The following is a 19,418-nucleotide window of genomic DNA, read 5'->3' as shown; positions in this document are numbered from 1 at the left end:
CTGGACCGTACCAAATCGTAACCTAGACCGATTTTTTGCAATTGGAATTGGTTTGCGGTTTGAGTTATGATTTCAAGCAAATAGCGATTTGTGATTTGGGTTGGGTTTGATATTTTTGTAAATCGAAACCGCATCGTAAATCGCGATTTCCTATGATTTTTTAAAATTTATTTTATCTGTTTTGATTTTTTTAAAATACACTTGACAAGCTGACATACGAGTATACGACTATTCACTATACCAGTTAATACGACTAATACGGGTATTAGGTATTTAGGTTAGGTCTTTGCAGTTGCACTCATCTCATCTACTCAACTGCTTTGAGCTCCTCTTTGCAGTTGCACCCATCTCCTAAATTTTTGTTTGTTGAAATATTTGGACAAAATGTTTATTGTTTGATGCAAGATTTAGACATAATCTTTAATTATGAAGTCAAGTTCATATATATTTGCACTCTATGTATTTATTATCAATTTTTTTTTAACTCTTACATTACAAAATTAATGCTGTGGAGGAAAAAAATGTTAAACAACAAACCAAAATGCACCAAACCGTTTCGCGCGGTTTGATTTGGGTTGGTTTGGGCAAAAATGCAGTGCAGTTTGGATTGCAAAAATGTAAAATCGTATATTTACGGTTTGGGTTAGGTTATATCCCAAACCTCACAAACTCAACCCGCGAACATCCCTACCTCCAAGTTCCTCTCCTTCTCCCTAACGGCCTGTTTGGCAGTTGGTCATAAATGTTGGTAATGTGAATGAATGTGTGTGTAAATTTGTGAAAAATATCATTGTTCATTTCCATGGTAATGCTAATTTATTCTAAAGTGTCCACTTTCCTTCTTGAATTTTCACTTCCATCCAATACCACCTTGTAGGTGGTAATGAGTGGTAATGAAAATTGTTTCCCCTTGAAAACAAAAATACAAGTTTATGGGTGAGATTGCTTGCCCATGGAGAAAAAATGTCTCCCCATGGAGATTTTAAGGGTGCTTCCCTAATAAAATTACACTTAAAATTCATTCCCATTACCGTAATTTATTAACGACTACCAAACGGGCCGTAAGAGTAAAGCCAATAGTTGAACTCTTTTAGGGGTTAATTAAGTATTTTATTACTTTCTCTCTTCTGCACATCACTTATACCTAATTTACTAAAAAATATCTATTTTCTTACTCTCGATGGATAAACCAATCTTCGAAGACTTCAAACTCTCTCTCCTACTATTTACCATTCCCCCACTATATTTTTCCTCTTTCTTGATTCATCCCAATTTTCACCATATTTGTCATTTTCGATTAATTAAAGAAGAAGTACTAATTATGAATAGTTATAATTTAATAATTTTTTTATTTGTGTTATAACTAATTATTTATGTTAATGGAAGTTAATTTGAAACCTTCTTCAAAGTATATGAACACAAAAAAAAAAAAAATACAAGAACATTATTTCATTGAATCAAAGGTTAATTGGCTAGAACAACACGAACTATGCCTCAAGTGTAACACTCCGTCCGTTCATGGGCAATAAATAAAGAAAATAGAAATATTTATTAAGTAGTAGGCGATAGCGGAAATATCGTCAAGACGCACAGTGTCACTCTAAAGTTCGAATAAAATCTAAAAATAAACAACAAGATAAAACCAAAAGAACATTAATCCAAAAGTATCTATAACGAAATAACTTGATCCCAAAATTCCACAAATAACGCAAAGAAACAAAATAAGTAATCCTCTTAATTAAGCTCGTCGGTATCTCTCAAACCCCATGACAAAATCATACTGCAACATATTAACCTACAAAGTATATATACAACAAACATCCACAATCAGTGGGGAGTAACTAACAGCTCTCCGAGCTCAATTAGGATCCATGTAGAAGTTATCAAGCATTAATAAATAAGTCTCAATCAACATAAAAAAATCAAACTGAACCAAATAACAGCCAAACAACAACTAACAATTTAACATGGTTAAATAAAGTAAATCATGATTAATAAATTTAATATAAGCATACAAGATCCATAACATAAGCCTCCAAAATAATTAATCAAAATAATATAATAGGTTTTGAGAAAGAACAAAACGTCAGTGGATCGTAACCCACTTCCTAAGGTTTGTCAGATCGAAATCTCCAGACAGCCTATGAGCTTATGTTCCCTACTGCCTGTGTCTAAGAATGACCAAACTTCCGATGCAGGATAGTACCAATCTCAGTACTTCCCAACCTCTCGGACGACAACAATTAACCCAAGTAAGACCCCTAAATCGCAACCTAGGTGGTTGACATGTTCTTCACCGGGGACTACAACTATCCCACCGGATATCTTAATCTCAATAAAACAGTATATAAATACTATAATTTATTCATCAAATATAAATACTAAGGATGCCCTTAAGGCCTTACACCCAAAATCAGCATAAACTAGGATCGCAATCCAATAGTCTCAATTCAACGATATTTATTCTTCTCAAAGTAACAATAATATTAATACTAATAAAAATCATTTCACCCAACTAAAAAGAGTAAACCAACATTAAAACATACTTATACACCAAAAACACAATATAGTCAAATACTCCAACTACTACACTCTCGTTGTCTGAGTTTGGGTACAAGGTTAATTACAACGTTAGTTATAATACCCCAATACATAACTCTTGACGAAACCGTACTAAAGACAGTATTATTCTCCCTCGAAAACTGAAACGTCGACAACTTAGATATTGATTTATAAAACTACCATATAATTATACTCCCACCGATAAAAACAGACTAAACCATCTTGGAATAATTAACAAGAGGAGAAGAACATAGTCACAAAAATAACTTAATGGGTATGCCCAATATACTATAAGTCTATAATCACCTTCAAAAAAAAAAAAAAACCAAATGACTTAACCATTTATACGCATGATTTGACAACTGATAAACCAACTCATAAACACATGTACAACTAGAATTTTCAATCTATATAATACACACACAACAAAAATAGAAAAGAAGGAAGACAAAAACGAAAGAAGAAAAAAAAACGGCAGACCTTCAAACCAATACCAAGCATACTATAATGAAATACTTACAACAAAACTCTTGAATCTTATCATACTAATTACCACGCATGCTACCATCCAATACATGCCTATGAAAAGAATTTTAAGGAAACTACTAAACAAAACCATGCTGAACTCTCAAGAACTAAAACACAACAATCACATTTTTTCAAAGTGAGCAACAATCACCTTTCGTGAACAGAAGCCGATACACCATTGACTATACTACACACGTTCTGATACATCACTCCATCACTCTTCCATAAACCATGTTCACCAGAACAGAAAATTCATTGCATGATAAGAGTTAACTAGCATATAACATCCTGAAACAATGATACCGAAACATATAAATAAAGCTCATGATAAACCCTCCAACTAGACAACAAAATTCACAAGTTCTCCAAACAATGATATACTCATACTATTCATAATAACTCATAAAACAAGCATATAACATGGAGTTATTTGATTTCCACCCAAATTCCTAAAATCGATACTAACCCAACTTATACCTTTGAAGGGTTCATGAATAGACAAGTTCTTAATAAACCAATCTTCAGTTTCGGTGGTATCAATGAAGGTTTCGAAGGGGATTAAGTTCCATACATCTCTAATATGCTCACACTCTCTCAAGACATGTAAAATATCCTCCTCAAAGGAATCACACAGGTTACACATCCGATTGGGGATAATTTTCCTATTAAATAAAAGTTTTTGCGTGGGGATCCTATCATGCCAGATTAACCATAAGAAGATTTTTATTTTTGGAGGGTGCTGGCTACCCCAGACCCATGCGGTGCTTCTTTTGGTGTCATTTTGTTTGGCTTTCATATTTTGGAAGGCCATCTTCAAAGAAGCATTTTCTTCGAAGATGGCCTTCCAAAATATGACAGCCAAACAAAATGACACCAAAAGAAGCACCGCATGGGTCTGGGGTAGCCAGCACCCTCCAAAAAATAAAAATCTTCTTATGGTTAATCTAGCATGATAGGATCCCCACGCAAAAAATTTTATTTAATAGGAAAATTGTCCCCAATCCGATGTGTAACCTGTGTGATTCCTTTGAGGAGGATATTTTACATGTCTTGAGAGACCGTGAGCATATTAGAGAGGTCTGGAACTTAATCCCCTTTGAAACCTTCATTGATACCACCGAAACGAAAGATTGGTTTATTAAGAACTTGTCTATTCATGAACCCTTCAAAGGTATCCCGTGGAGCACCTTATTCCCTTTCATATGTTATGCTGCCTGGACGACCCGCAACAAATTCCTATTTGAAAGAAACCCATCCCTCACCACCCTCAAATCCTGCAGAGAGCTTGTGCTGCGGCACAAGAATTCAGGGCCCTGGTGCCCAAATTGTCCAATACAACACATCATGCTTCTAATCCCTCCCCAATATCCCCCCTCCCACAAAACTAGATGGTACTTCACACTGATGCTTCATTTATTTCACCTAAGGTCCCTGCAGGAATTGCAGGTTGTTTACGTACGAGAACGGGTAACTGGGTGGTTGGGTACCAAAAAAGAATTTATTCCTTAGATGCCAAAATGTCTGAATTGCTTGCAATACTTTATGGTATGAAAATGGTTGTCGGTAACAATTGTAGCTATATTCTGATATGCTCGGATTGTAAGGAGATTGTTACGTTATTAAATCAAGAGAAAGTGACTACTGATCTATATGCTTATGCTTTGAGTGCGTGTAGGGAGTACAAACATGTGTTCAGGGCCCGATTCGTATTCGTGAAACGTGAGGAAAATCAAGTTGCGGACTGCCTTGCAAAAAATAGTCGAACTAGTGATAGTGAGATCAATGTATTGAGAAGCTTAACCCTTCCCCCTAATTCCTGTAATGAACTATTTATCTTGGATTGTAATGGGTGCTTTAAACCCTAACTGGATCTAGTTATGTTATGCTTGCCCTTTTAACCAAAAAAAAAATAGATAAATCCTAAACGAACTCTAATCGTACTCGGATCGCCGTTAGTTACCTGGGCTAACTAGAGGAGTGAACCTAAGTCGTTCAGTTCCCCCGTCGTGCGCCTGTTTGTCCTCCAAGTGATGACCTCCTAGCAACCCCAACAAGAGCTTAGAAATCCCAAGATAAGAGTGAAGATATACTATGTATTGTATGTGACAAAAAGGGGTGAATAAAATGGGGCTTCTTGGTGAGCAACAATGGTGGGAGAAGATGAAGGAAAGATAGATAATATCTTTCTCATTCAAGGAGGCCAAAGAGTTTGCAAGAATGAGCATCATTCACGTTAGTTTAGTGCCTTCATATATGAGAAATAAAAAAAAAGGAAAGAAATCAAGCATAAATGATGGTATTTGATGTGGGTATTAAGAATGATTACGAGGGAGGTTACAAGGGGGTTATAAACCCTTTAAAATTCTGAAAAATTCCTCATATTACCTCATAACATTGTGCCAGCATAAATCGTGCAATAGTTTGGACCCCTCTCGCTACTAAACGGTCCAACCACGCGACGAGTCGATAAAATATAAAGCGTAACCTCAACGCGAATATTTAACTACCATAAAAAAATTAATAATATTTCAAATAAATATGATAATAACATATACTAAATAAATATAATTTTTGTTTTCAAAACAAGTTGACAAACTATAACTTATACGATGTAATTATTTTTTTAAAAATAAAATACTAAATTTTAGGACGGAAAACCATGGTGTTACATCAAGTGTACTGCGCAGCACAACCTTTAACGGGTGAACTGCATAGCGTGGACTTTAATACGAGGTGCAACCAATAGTATATAACCGGAGCACGGAGATTCCACCGGAGTTATAGAATCTTCATCATTTTATTAGTTTCTTTTCTTTTTCTTTTTTTTTTCTATCTCTTCTTTTTTTCCCTCTATCTTCTTCTTCTCTCTCAATCCTTTGTATTTCTCCTCCCCCATCCATCGAAAACCCTCCCTTCCCCCGCCATACCCACAAAAAACTACAACTTTTCTTCCCCACCCTCGACACCAACCACATTTCCTTCCCTACCCCAACACCAACCCCATCTCCTTCTCCACCCCCAAAGGCACAAACTATCCCCACCCAACAAACCCTCCGTAAAAATTCTCTTTCTCCCTCCTCCCAACCGTTGCCCACTAGAAAAACCCACCTCCCCACCAGAAATCCCATTCACCCCTTCCCATCCACTCTTCCTCACCATCATCATCACCACACTACCCATATCAAAATCTCACCTCTCGACCACCTGAAATTTGAGTTGGGTTAGTCGGATTTGGGTGGTCTTCGGGCCTGGGAAGGGGATTGGCATCGATGTGAGAAAGGGGAAAGTGGTAGTTTCGAGGGTAGGGGTAAGGGTGGGGGAGGGGAGGTTTTCAGGTGGGTGAGGGAGGAGGAATATAGAGGAATTTGAGAGAGAAGAAGAAGAAGAAAGGAAAAAAGACAAAGTATTGAGGGGAAAAAGAAAATAAATAATAAAATAATGAAGATTCCATAACTCTGGTGGAATCTCCATACTTCGATCACATTTATGCTATTGGTTGCACAGCGTATTAGAGTTCATACTATGCACTGCATCCGTCAAAAGGTTGTGCTACTCAGTTTACTTAAGGCATAGTTCGTATTGTTCTAGCCAATTAACCCTTTAAACAAACATTAAACATGAATATTTCACTTTACTTTACCGACTTCTCTTAAAAATAGAGATTTTCATATTTTTAAATGAAAATAACATAACACCTGAACTATCTTGATACCCATTTTACCCGAATTTAAGCCAGAGATCAAATTTGAGACGTCTGTGCATAGCTTGATCATAAATTCGAGCCCTACTATTCATGAATGTTTGAAAATTTGTAACGCGATTATCACAAATGTGATATATAAAGATTCATCGGTCTTTTCTCGTCCGCTTAGGGGCGTGAGAAAATCTTGATCATAGTCATGAGGATCAAAACAAAGGAAGTACAAATCTCATTCATCTTCAATTATCATGTTCTGTATGATAATGGAAGTGATCATTATTTTCCTTACATGTCTTTCTCAAGAGCTAGTGCTGGTTGACGGATTATAGCAAAACGAGCTTGTAATACTCCAAATGATGTTCCACATCCTTTCGTTTGCTCTCCGCTTGGGAAAAAAGTTTTTTTTTTCCTTCAATAGAAGATATATTATGGTTAAAAACATCACCCATTAAGGATATATACCATTTGTTAGATAATAGCCCCTGTTTTACTAGTGGTCGTTGTTAAGTTCACTGGAGGTGCACGACCTTCAAATACATCATAAAATATTGGAGTTCTATCAAGAACATTAATATCATTACACCTAGGTCGTGTTCCAAAGAAAGTATGCCAGTTCCGTAAATCGTATGACGTAATTGCTTCTAAAATCAATGTCGACCTACTAGCACCTCCAGAATAGATCCTTTAAATTAAAGTGGACATTTTTTCTATCGCCAATACATGCAATAAATAGATCCCATCATTCAAGGGAATTCTCTTTCCTCACATGCATACAATAATCTCCTTAAATATGTTTCATTAGGACTTCTTAAGTATTTGTCATTAAGCTCGACGACCACACCCTCAAGAAAAATGTTAAAATGAATCTCTAGCAAGAGAGCCACCTATTTTAAGATAATTGTCCACTAAATATGGTGATGTGCCATATGCTAACAACCTCATAGCCGCGGTGCACTATTAACAAGAGAGCCTCATAGCTGCGGCCTTTGTTGGAAGAACATTTTGGTATTAGTCATTTCTTTTACTCTACTATGATTCTGCATGCGAAAACGGCGGTGAAATAATCGTGGGGGTAGAGGGAATTATCAGTAAAGTAGTCGTTCCATAAGCAAGTGTGTGCAACCACACGATCTCGATCCACTTGTTGCCTAGATTGCCTAAGAACTTGAGTTATCGCTAGATTAGCCAAAATGAGGGGCTCCATCATTTGGTCCATCATACGATTTGCACGTCTGGTTCTTTTGAAGTGTTGCTTGTATTCATTGTTTTATCCTTCTGCTATATGAAATGGTTGAATAAAATTGACATCATCGAAACTGGAAGAATTTGAAGATGAAATGTAATTATTATATCTTGATTCAAATAACATTATTGATAATTTATTTGATGCTATAAGAAAAGATATTGTGTGGAAAGATGAGTTTATTAAAGTACAAAGCATTGTGCAGTAAATATATAGAAAAGGTGAGCATCAATAATGCACTAAAAGTAGTTGTTAATGGTCATTTTCGAAATATAAGATTGTTGACCCTTGAGTTTTGAAGATGACCTAACCACAAAAGACATAGTATATTTTATTTATGTTGATTGCAAGGTAATTCATGCTCGAGCTAAGAGAATACTTGATTGAAGATTAAAGCGGAGAATTAATCAAGATCGAAGTAAAGATGTTCGAGAAATGAAGAATCAAGCATGGAATGATGATTAGAATACATTAGGGTATTTATTATCTTCTTGTTAAGGTTGAGTAATAGCTTTATTAAGTTCGTGGTGAATTCTCAAAGGAACTTGGTTCTGTTCCCATGAAAGGAACAGACCTGGCACTATAGGAACAAGGCTTAGGAACAAGACTTAATAATTAGGGAACAAGACCTTAAAACTAATTTAGGAACTTCTAAGTGACTAATATTGTGCGCCTAAGATAATTATGTGCCCAATATAGTTGTTAGAGTTTTTAGGGATAATTTGACTAAGATCCATAATTTTAGGAAGTTAGTTTAAGTTTGTTAGGAAAAGATTTTAAATAGATTTTCTGATTTTAAAATAACTGATTTTCAAATCTTTATCTTTTTAAAATATATATTTTATCTTTTACATTTTATTTAAAAGATTTAGTTTTCGAAAATAATTATTTTCCGGTTTTTAAATGTTTCGGATTTTTCGAAATAAACTGTTTTCCGGTTTTGATAAAAGATTTTGAAAAAGATATTTTTCCTAAAAACTAGCTAAAGGATTTTTATTTATTTTATTTCCTAAATTCTAGCTTACACACCTAAATGATTTACTGCTCAGTTTATGGAGTTAGTGGATTTAGTGGCTAAGTTAATTATCCTCCAAGTATTTAATTAAATTAAATAAGATTAATTATTCTCCAAGTTTGCAAAACCACGTATTTGTTACTGCTTCTATGAATGAAGTAATGGATTAGTGGATGATGTACATGACTGAATAATTAATTTAATTTAATTAATTAATTAGAAATCATGGAGAACATGTGATAATGGTCTAAGTTAGTGGAAATCATGTCTTGTCTTAATGTCTATAAATAGGCGCCTAATTCACTTGAGAAATTGAGCATAGTAAATGTGTCTGACTTAGTTAATTTGTCTTAAGTTATCTAAAGTGTCAGTGCCTTTCCTAAGAGAATTCATACTTACATTAATCGAGTTTTATTACTCTTCCATTGTTTTACAAAGTGTATTTTTGAGAAAAAGGGTTTGAGTGAACTCTTGTAAGTGTGAGAAAGCTTTGAGTGAAGCAAGAGAAAGAGAAAGAGAAAGAGAAAGGAACTTCGAGTGAAGTTTGAGAGAAAACGTCAGTTGTTGGGAACTGTCGTTGGGAACTTGAGTTGAGTGACTTAAGTTGAGAATCGAGAGAAAAGTAATAGGTTGTAATCAGGATTGTTTTGGCCTATTATAGTGGAAAGTTGTTTAAAATCCCTTGTGGTCGAGGTTGTTTCTTCCTACTAGGCCTAGGAAGTTTTTCCTCGTAAAATCTCTCGTGTTCCCATTGTTTGTTCCCAAGTTTACTTTTAATTCCGCAAAAAGTAGTGCTTATTCTCTCACTATAATTCACCCCCCTCTTATAGTGCTCATATTATACAACAATTGGTATCAGAGCGGGAACTCTAATATTCAGGAAACCCTGTTGAGTTCAAGATCTTGAAAAATATGAATACTAGAGAGAAACTGGAAGAAGGGTACTCTACGCAGAGGCCACCAATGTTCAATGGTAAGTTTTACACTTACTGGAAGAACAGAATGGAGATCTTTATCAAAGCCGACAATTACCAGGTATGGAGAGTCATAGAGGTAGGTGATTTTGAAGTCACTACCACTAATGACAAAATGAGGTAATTCCTAAATCTATATCTGATTTTGATAAAGCTGATTTCGAAAAGATGGAAATTAATGCTCTTGCTATAAAATTGCTTCATTGTGGTCTTGGTCCTCATGAACACAATCGTGTCATGGGATGTAAAACCGCAAAACAAATTTGGGATCTTCTTGAAGTCACTCATGAAGGTACGAGTGAAGTTAAGAGATCAAAAATAGATCTTTTGATGAACCAATATGAACTTTTTCAAATGAAATCAAAAGAGTCTATCCAAGACATGTTTACACGCTTTACTAATATAATTAATGAGCTAACATCTCTTGGTAAAGTGATTACATCTGAGGAACAGGTACGAAAGGTCCTAAGGAGCCTTCCTAGGGATCGTTGGATGGCTAAGGTAACTGCCTATCAGGAAACTAAGGACTTTACTAAGTTCAATTTGGAACAACTTGCTGGTTCCCTCATGACTCATGAGTTGCAATTGGACAATGAGAATGGAGTATGTCCAAGCAAAAGTCGATTGCCTTAAAAGCTGATGAAAGTGAAGGCTCAGAAACAGATGAAGAAGAATCTGCTCTCATGGTCCGAAAATTCAAAAGAATGTTTAGGAACATGAAGAAAGGTGATTACAAAGGTAAGAATAAGAAATATTCTAACAAACTTGTTTGTCATAAGTGTGGCAGTTCTGAGCACTTCATCAAGGATTGTCCCCAATGGGAACAAGAAAAAGGCAAAGGAAGGGAACAGAGCAGAGATAGGAACAAAGAATACAAAAACTCCTATACTCGATCTGACATGAAGAAAGCTATGGTTGCTGCATGGGGAGACTCTGACTCTGAGGAAGAAGATGATCCTCAACCAAATGAGGAGACTGCAAACTTCTGTCTTATGGCTCTTGACAATTCCGAATCTGATGAAGAGATTGAATCTCTTGAGGCAAGTCTAGACACCATCAAAACTCGTCTTAATTCTTTAAGTAAAGAAAAATTATTTGAGTTTATTGTTGACGCTGTAAATGATTGCAAAGATGAAACCATTAAACTAAAACAATGTCAAAATGCTTTAAGTGTAGCAAAGGAACATACCTCTTGGCTTAAAAGTGTTCGAGTTGATATTGAGAAAAGATTTTTCGAATTGTTTGACAAAAATCTTAAATTAAAAGAGGATTTCGAAAATCTTAAAAATGAGAACTACTTGTTGAGCCTTGAGTTGTCACAACTAAAAGAGTTTGTTCCTGAAGTAAGTTCATTTGACATTAAGTCAGTTCCCTTGCAAAGTTTCAAATCTGAAATAAACGAATTGAAAAATCATGTTTCATTTTTGGAAATTGAAAATAAGGAACTTGAAGGGGAACTGCACCAAATGAGAAATGAAAAGAAAATGCTACCTATTCCAAACTGGATTAAGAACCCTCAAACAAAACGAACTGAAGGTCTTGGTTTTAATCACAAAAAGAAATTTGAAAAACCTAAAAAGAGAGTTGATTTACCAAGTGATAAAGTTTGTATGTTTTGTGGGAACACTGGTCATTTTAGGAACTCTTGTCCTAAAAGACTTGGTCGCATCAATGAGAACTTGGAAACAAGTAAAGTAATTTGGAAAAAGAAATCTATTGTTCCTGAAGGAAAGGAACCCAAGAAAGATTGGGTTCCTAACTCTAACAATTAGTTTTCTTGCAGGTTGGAGTGAGGGGGAACAACACATGGTACCTAGACAGTGGTTGTTCTAAGCATATGACTGGAGATAAATCAAGATTTCTCTCACTCTCAGCCTACAATGGTGGAAGTGTGACTTTTGGTGACAACAAGAAAGGTAACATAGTTGCCATGGGCAAAGTTGGTAAGTCATCGTCACATTCCATAGAAAATGTGTTTCTAGTTGATGGATTAAAGCATAACTTGTTAAGTATATTCCCAATTCTGTGATAGAGGGAACTGTGTGAAGTTTAATAGTGAAAAATGTTTGATAGTCAACAATAGCACAAAGGATATCATTTTGGAAGGAACAAGGAAAGGGAACACATATGTTGTGGATCTCAACCTTGTTCCCAAAAACAAATTCACATGCCTTAGTGTTATTGATGATGATTCATTCTTTATGGCACAAGCGTCTAGGTCATGCTAGCTTTTCCTTGCTTGACAAACTGCGTTCTAAAGAACTAGTTTTAGGTTTACCCTCTACTAAGTTTCATTTAGATCATGTGTGTGATGCATGCGCAAAAGGCAAGCATGTTAGGTCCTCTTTCAAGTCCAAGAATGTGGTGAGTACCACAAGACCTTTAGAGTTAATACATATGGATTTATGTGGACCTATGAGGATACAAAGGGAGTGGAAAGAAATATGTGTTAGTAATTGTAGATGACTTCTCTAGATTTACTTGGGTTATTTTTCTTTCTAGCAAGGACGAGACTTATGATGAGTTCCTTGTCTTTGCAAAGAAAGTACAAAATTTGAGTGGTCATAAGTTACTTCACCTTAGATCCGACCATGGTAAAGAGTTTGAAAATTATAAGTTCGATGACTTTAGCAGAGACAATGGATTAGATCACAATTTCTCAGCCCCTAGAACACCTCAACAAAATGGTGTTGTTGAAAGGAAGAATAGAACACTAGAAGAGATGGCTAGGACTATGTTGATAGCTAGTGGACTTCCTAAAAACTTTTGGGCAGAAGCTGTGAATACTGCTTGTCACATTATAAATCGAGCCATGGTAAGACCTTTATTAAATAAAACGCCCTATGAGCTGTATTTTGGTAAAAAGCCCAATATTACATATTTCAGAACATTTGGATGTAAATGTTTTGTTCATAATAATGGGAAACAAAATATTGGAAAATTTGATGCTAGAAGTGAAGAAGCTGTATTCTTAGGATATTCTTCTAGTAGCAAGGCTTATAGAGTGTATAATAAAAGGTCTATGTGTGTAGAAGAAAGTGTGCATGTTATTTTTGATGAAACAGATAATTTGATGCAAGCACACAGGTTGAAGATGACTTCGAAATAGGATTGACAAAAGACCTAAGTCTTATTGATGAGACTTTGGAAGACGAAGTCATGGGAACAAAGCCAAGGGAACAACATCCTGTTCCTGTTCCCAATGAGAGAAGAGGAACTAAGTGATGATGCACTAGTGAATATCCACTATTGTTGAACCTGGTTCCCAAGTACAGGAAATGAAGATGATCAAGGAAACCAAGTTTCCATCCAGGATTTCCAACCAAAGCCTTGGAAAACTCATCGTTCCCATCCTGTGGAACTAATAATCAGTGACATAAATAAGGGAACTCAAACGAGATCTCAATTGAAAAACTTTTGTGCTTTTCATGCTTTTCTTTCTATGTTGGAACCTAGGAATCATGAAGAAGCTCTCACTGATGCTGATTGGATCGTAGCAATGCAGGATGAACTTCATCAATTTGAAAGAAACAAAGTTTGGCACCTTGAACCTAAGCCTAAACATAACAAGGTTATTGGTTTAAAGTGGGTGTTTCGAAACAAATTAGATGAGTTCGGAACTATCATAAGAAACAAGGCCAGGTTAGTTGTGAAAGGATACAATCAACAGGAAGGCATTGATTATGAAGAAACTTTTGCTCCAGTTGCAAGATTGGAAGCAATTAGAATCTTCATAGCTTTTGCTGCCTTCATGGGTTTCAAATTGTATCAAATGGATGTAAAATGTGCTTTTCTAAATGGTTATCTTAATGAGGAGGTATTTGTAGAACAACCTCCAGGTTTTGAAAATAAAGAATTTCCTAATCATGTCTTTAAGCTTGACAAAGCTCTTTATGGGTTAAAGCAAGCTCCAAGAGCATGGTATGAAAGACTTTCTAAGTTCCTTCTTGAAAATGAGTTTAAAAGAGGAAAATTGGATCGAACCTTGTTTTTAAAATCAAAAGGAAAACATTTATTAGTTGTTCAAATATATGTTGATGATATTATATTTGGTGCTACTAATGAATCTTTGTGCAAGGACTTTGCTAATCTCATGAGTAAAGAATTTGAAATGAGTATGATGGGTGAGCTCAACTTCTTCTTGGGGTTGCAAATCAAGCAAACAGAAGAAGGAATCTACATCCATCAACAAAAAATACATAAAGGAACTATTGAAAAAGTATGGTTTGGAAGCATCCAAAGTTAATCATACACCTATGGGAATCTCAACCAGATTGGATGAAGATTCTATAGGAACAAGTGTGGATCAACCAAATATCGAGGTATGATTGGCTCATTACTATATCTAACTGCAAGTCGTCCTGATATTGCTTTCAGTGTAGGTTATGTGCAAGGTTTCAAGCCAATCCAAAGGAATCTCATCTCACAGCTGTGAAGAGAATCCTAAGATACCTCAAGGGAACAGATGATTTAAGCCTATTCTATTCGAGGAGTGATACCTTTGAATTGAAAGGATTTGCGGATGCTGACTATGCAGGAGATCTGGTCAATAGAAAGAGTACATCAGGTATGGTTCAGTTCCTTAGTCATAGTTTAGTTTCTTGGAGCACCAAGAAGCAAAACACAGTTGCTTTATCTACAGCAGAGGCTGAATATGTTGCAGCAGCAGCATGTTGTTCCCAAATGCTATGGATAAAACAACAACTACGTGACTATGGAATCTACTTTGAATGTGTTCCCATCTATTGTGATAATACTAGTGCTATTAGTATTTCTAAAGATCCCGTACACATTCAAGAGTCAAACACATCCATATTAGGCATCACTTTCTGAAAGATAAGTTGAAAAGGGTCTTATTAAAATGGAATTCTGTGAGACTGAACGTCAAATTGCAGATATCTTGACAAAACCCTTAAATAGAGATAGGTTTGAGAAATTGAGACTTGAACTTGGCTTAATCAAATTGAAATGATTGCTACATTATTCCCCTTTGTGTTAATTCTTTGGCATTATGTCTGATGTGCATTTTTGATGTTTTATTTGCTTAAATACATCACAATTCTTATATGATTATTTCATATGTATAAGTAAAAATGTCTGAAAACTGCTCACCAATGTCCAATAATATTCCCCTTATTGTTCATAGGACAATTCTATGCCTTAAGTGATAACAAAGGATTAAAAGAATTAATGGAGTTCCAAAGTAGCAAAATTTCATTGTTCCCATTCATAGTTCCCAAACGCTGTTCCCAATTCCCAGCGTATTAGAGTTAGATTTTTTTCTTTTCAAAATTCGAAAAACCAAAAATATTTTGTTCAGATTTTATTTCCTAAAAATCTGATTTTTCCTTATATCTCTCAAGTTAGTTGAAGATATTTTTTAGAAGATTTTTTTCTTAAACACGTGTAAATACACGATTTTATGTTATTCTTTCCTTAAATCAAAACAAATTTTTTTCCTTCCTTCTCATAAAACCGAAAATTACTCCACAAAACATGACTACCAAAAACACATATCACTCTCTCTCCTCCCACAAAGCCGAAAAACCCTCTCCTTCATCCTCAAAATTGAATCACCAACACCCATGGATATTTCTCCCAATTCTTCATCAAGAATTCTAAGGAAAAGGAAGAAACAAGAAGAATCGGTTGAAATGGAGGTTGAAGAAGCTCATGCAACTAGTGAGGGGGAATCAGATGTTCCCGAGAGAGGAACAACTCGGTTGTTCGAAAAAATTCCACGGAACTAGGTATGTGCATGGACTTTTTATTGATGTTTCTTGGTGCAAAAGAGTAAACTTTCGTCAATTACTTAATATGATTAAGTTTCAAGGTTGGGAAAATCTTTTTGTGAAATGTTATGGAAATAGTTTGATTCCTAAATTGATGGACGAATTTTGTGAAAACTTTTCCATGGATGAAGAAGGAAATTGTTCCACTTGGTGAAAGGAACTCAAATTGATTTTAATGCAAAATTTGGGTAAACTGCTTGGTGTTCCCGTGAGAGGAACAGATTGTTATTTCAAGAAACAACGTGGTTCTATCCATTTTCGGACATTTCCTTTGATCAATTGATTGTTAAGTATGGTGGTCAAAAAGGAAAAACATTTCTTGATCATAATCTTCTTTCCCCTTATCACAAAATTTTGTTTCACATCCTCAAGAAAGCTTTATTGCCTCGTCTTTCCAAACGTGCTCAAGTTAGCATGTTGGATTTAATTTACATTCATTGTTTAGCTTCTCACAAACACATAAACTTTCCTTTTAATGATTCAACATTTGAGTCATTGCATTGAAAATGGATTTGTTGTTGGCTATGGAGCCTTAGTAACCGAAATTCTACTTAAGTTTAAAGTGAAAATTTCGGGAACTCAGTCCATAAGTGTGTCCACGGGAAATATGTTGAATGTGCGTGCCTTGAATAACTTAAATGTTTGTGTTGTGAATGGAGAAGTTATTAAGGGCCGTGCTAATCTTGATGATGATGAGGATGATGATGATGTGGATGATGAAGTGGAAGAAGAAGAAGAAGAAAAAGAAGTTGAAGAGAAAAAATCGAAAAAAAAAAGAAAAGAAAAATCAAAAAAAAAAGAAAATTGAAAAAGAAAAAGAAGAAACTAAGAAGAAAGGGAAGAAGGTGGTTGATGAGGTGGTGAAACCGGTTATGAAGAGCATAGAGCTAGTCAAAGGGTTCAAAATATGAAAGTGCTTAATTTTCCTATTCTTGATGCCGAAGAAATTGTGAGGAAGATGAAGTAAAGGTGATTGATAGGGAAGATTATGAATCTAACCTACCTCCTTCTAGGGAACCGACTCCTGTTCCCATGGAAACCAATCCTCCTTTTCCTCCATCTCCACAAAAATCTGCCTCACCCTCTACCCTAGCACCACAAGATGATACTATCCCTCCCTCTACCTCAAAACCCTCCTGTTCTGTTCCTAAAGCTAAGGAAACAGTTGGTGTTCCCATTCTAGAGGAACAACCTGCTGTTCCCAAACCTAAGGAACAAACCGAAACCCCAAGCCTTCTCAAGCTCCCTCGTCTTCTCAAAATCCTACCATTGGTTCTACATATACTCTAGCTCATGCTAGAAGGTTGGATTCTTTGTTTTCCTTGGTTATGGGTCATTCGGAAGCAATGATGGAGTTTGCTACGGAAGCTAAGGATTTAAATGGGTTGGTAAAAGGGGTTATGAGCAAAGTTGACAAAGCCTTGGATGGACAACAAGAAATATGGCTCGGCTTGGTGAACTTTCTTCCTCATTCAATGAACTCAGATTGTTGAAGTTGGAAGACATTGTGCTCAAGGGAAATGATATGGCCGAAAATCATCAAGAAGTGATGGCAAAGCTTCATGATGTGGTGGAAGAAGTAGAACAACCTCCCTCTCCTAAATCATAAACTTTTCTCATTTAGCTTGTTTTATTTTGTGTGGGAACATGAACTTTGTTTAATATTTGTCTTTTCTATCCTTCTCCTTTAATCATGCTACAATGGAACTTCTTGGTTTGCTTAATTCTAAGTTTGATCTTTTTGCATGTGTGCGTCTAAATGAATGGCTAATATTCTTGGATTGCGGTTTTTGAGAGTTGAATGCTTTATTTGCTTATACTAACCAACTCAATTTCTTACAAGTTTGGTGGTGTGATGTGTTTAGTGAATAATATTCATCTTTTTGAAATCGTGGACTATGTTTTTGAAGATGCCAAAGGGGGAAAGATAAGGCAAATCAGAGTAAATTTTTTTTGTCATGAATTATGTTCTCATATTTCGACTTTACAAAATAAAATAACGAGTCATATATATAAGTTTAATATTATACTTGGTTACATACTTTGTTAAAATTATTTTTATATGACTTATATATATTATTTTAGTATATGCCTTTTGTTGCCATCTTCAAAAAGGGGGAAATTGTTGACCCTTGAGTTTTGAAGATGACCTAACCACAAAAGACATAGTATATTTTATTTATGTTGATTGCAAGGTAATTCATGCTCGAGCTAAGAGAATACTTGATTGAAGATTAAAGCGGAGAATTAATCAAGATCGAAGTAAAGATGTTCGAGAAATGAAGAATCAAGCATGGAATGAAGATTAGAATACATTAGGGTATTTATTAATCTTCTTGTTAAGGTTGAGTAATAGCTTTATTAAGTTCGTGGTGAATTCTCAAAGGAACTTGGTTCTGTTCCCATGAAAGGAACAGACCTGGCACTATAGGAACAAGGCTTAGGAACAAGACTTAATAATTAGGGAACAAGACTTTAAAACTAATTTAGGAACTTCTAAGTGACTAATATTGTGCGCCTAAGTAATTGTGTGCCCAATATAGTTGTTAGAGTTTTTAGGGATAATTTGACTAAGATCCATAATTTTAGGAAGTTAGTTTAAGTTTGTTAGGAAAAGATTTTAAATAGATTTTCTGATTTTAAAATAACTGATTTTCAAATCTTATCTTTTTAAAATATTATTTTATCTTTTAATTTTATTTAAAAGATTTAGTTTTCAAAAATTATTATCCGGTTTTTAAATGTTTCGGATTTTTCGAAATAAAAACTGTTTTCCGGTTTTTATAAAGATTTTGAAAAAATATTTTTCCTAAAAACTAGCTAAAGGATTTTTATTTATTTATTTCCTAAATTCTAGCTTACACGCCTAAATGATTTACTGCTTACAGTTTATGGAGTTAGTGGATTTAGTGGCTAAGTTAATTATCCTCCAAGTATTTAATTAAATTAAATAAGATTAATTATTCTCCAAGTTTGCAAAACCACGTATTGTTACTGCTTCTATGAAGTGAAGTAATGGATTAGTGGATGATGTACATGATGAATAATTAATTTAATTTAATTAATTAATTAAATCATGGAGAACATGTGATAATGGTCTAAGTTAGTGGAAATCATGTCTTGTCTTAAATGGTCTATAAATAGGCGCCTAATTCACTTGAAAATTGTGTTGCTTAGTAGTAAATGTGTCTGACTTAGTTAATTTGTCTTAAGTTATCTAAAGTGTCAGTGCCTTTCCTTAAGAGAATTCATACTTACATTAATCGAGTTTTATTACTCTTCCTTGTTTTTACAAAGTGTATTTTTGAGAAAAAGGGTTTGAGTGAACTCTTGTAAGTGTGAGAAAGCTTTGAGTGAAGCAAGAGAAAGAGAAAGAGAAGAGAAAGGAACTTCGAGTGAAGTTTGAGAGAAAACGTCAGTTGTTGGGAACTGTCGTTGGGAACTTGAGTTGAGTGACTTAAGTTGAGAATCGAGAGAAAAGTAATAGGTTGTAATCAGAGTTGTTTTTGGCCTATTATAGTGGAAAGTTGTTTAAAATCCCTTGTGGTCGAGGTTGTTTCTTCCTACTAGGCCTAGGAAGTTTTTCCTCGTAAAATCTCTCGTG

Source organism: Beta vulgaris, chromosome 1 (assembly GCF_026745355.1).
Source record: "Beta vulgaris subsp. vulgaris cultivar EL10 chromosome 1, EL10.2, whole genome shotgun sequence".
Taxonomy (NCBI): domain Eukaryota; kingdom Viridiplantae; phylum Streptophyta; class Magnoliopsida; order Caryophyllales; family Amaranthaceae; genus Beta; species Beta vulgaris.
This window is presented reverse-complemented; position numbering follows the sequence as displayed.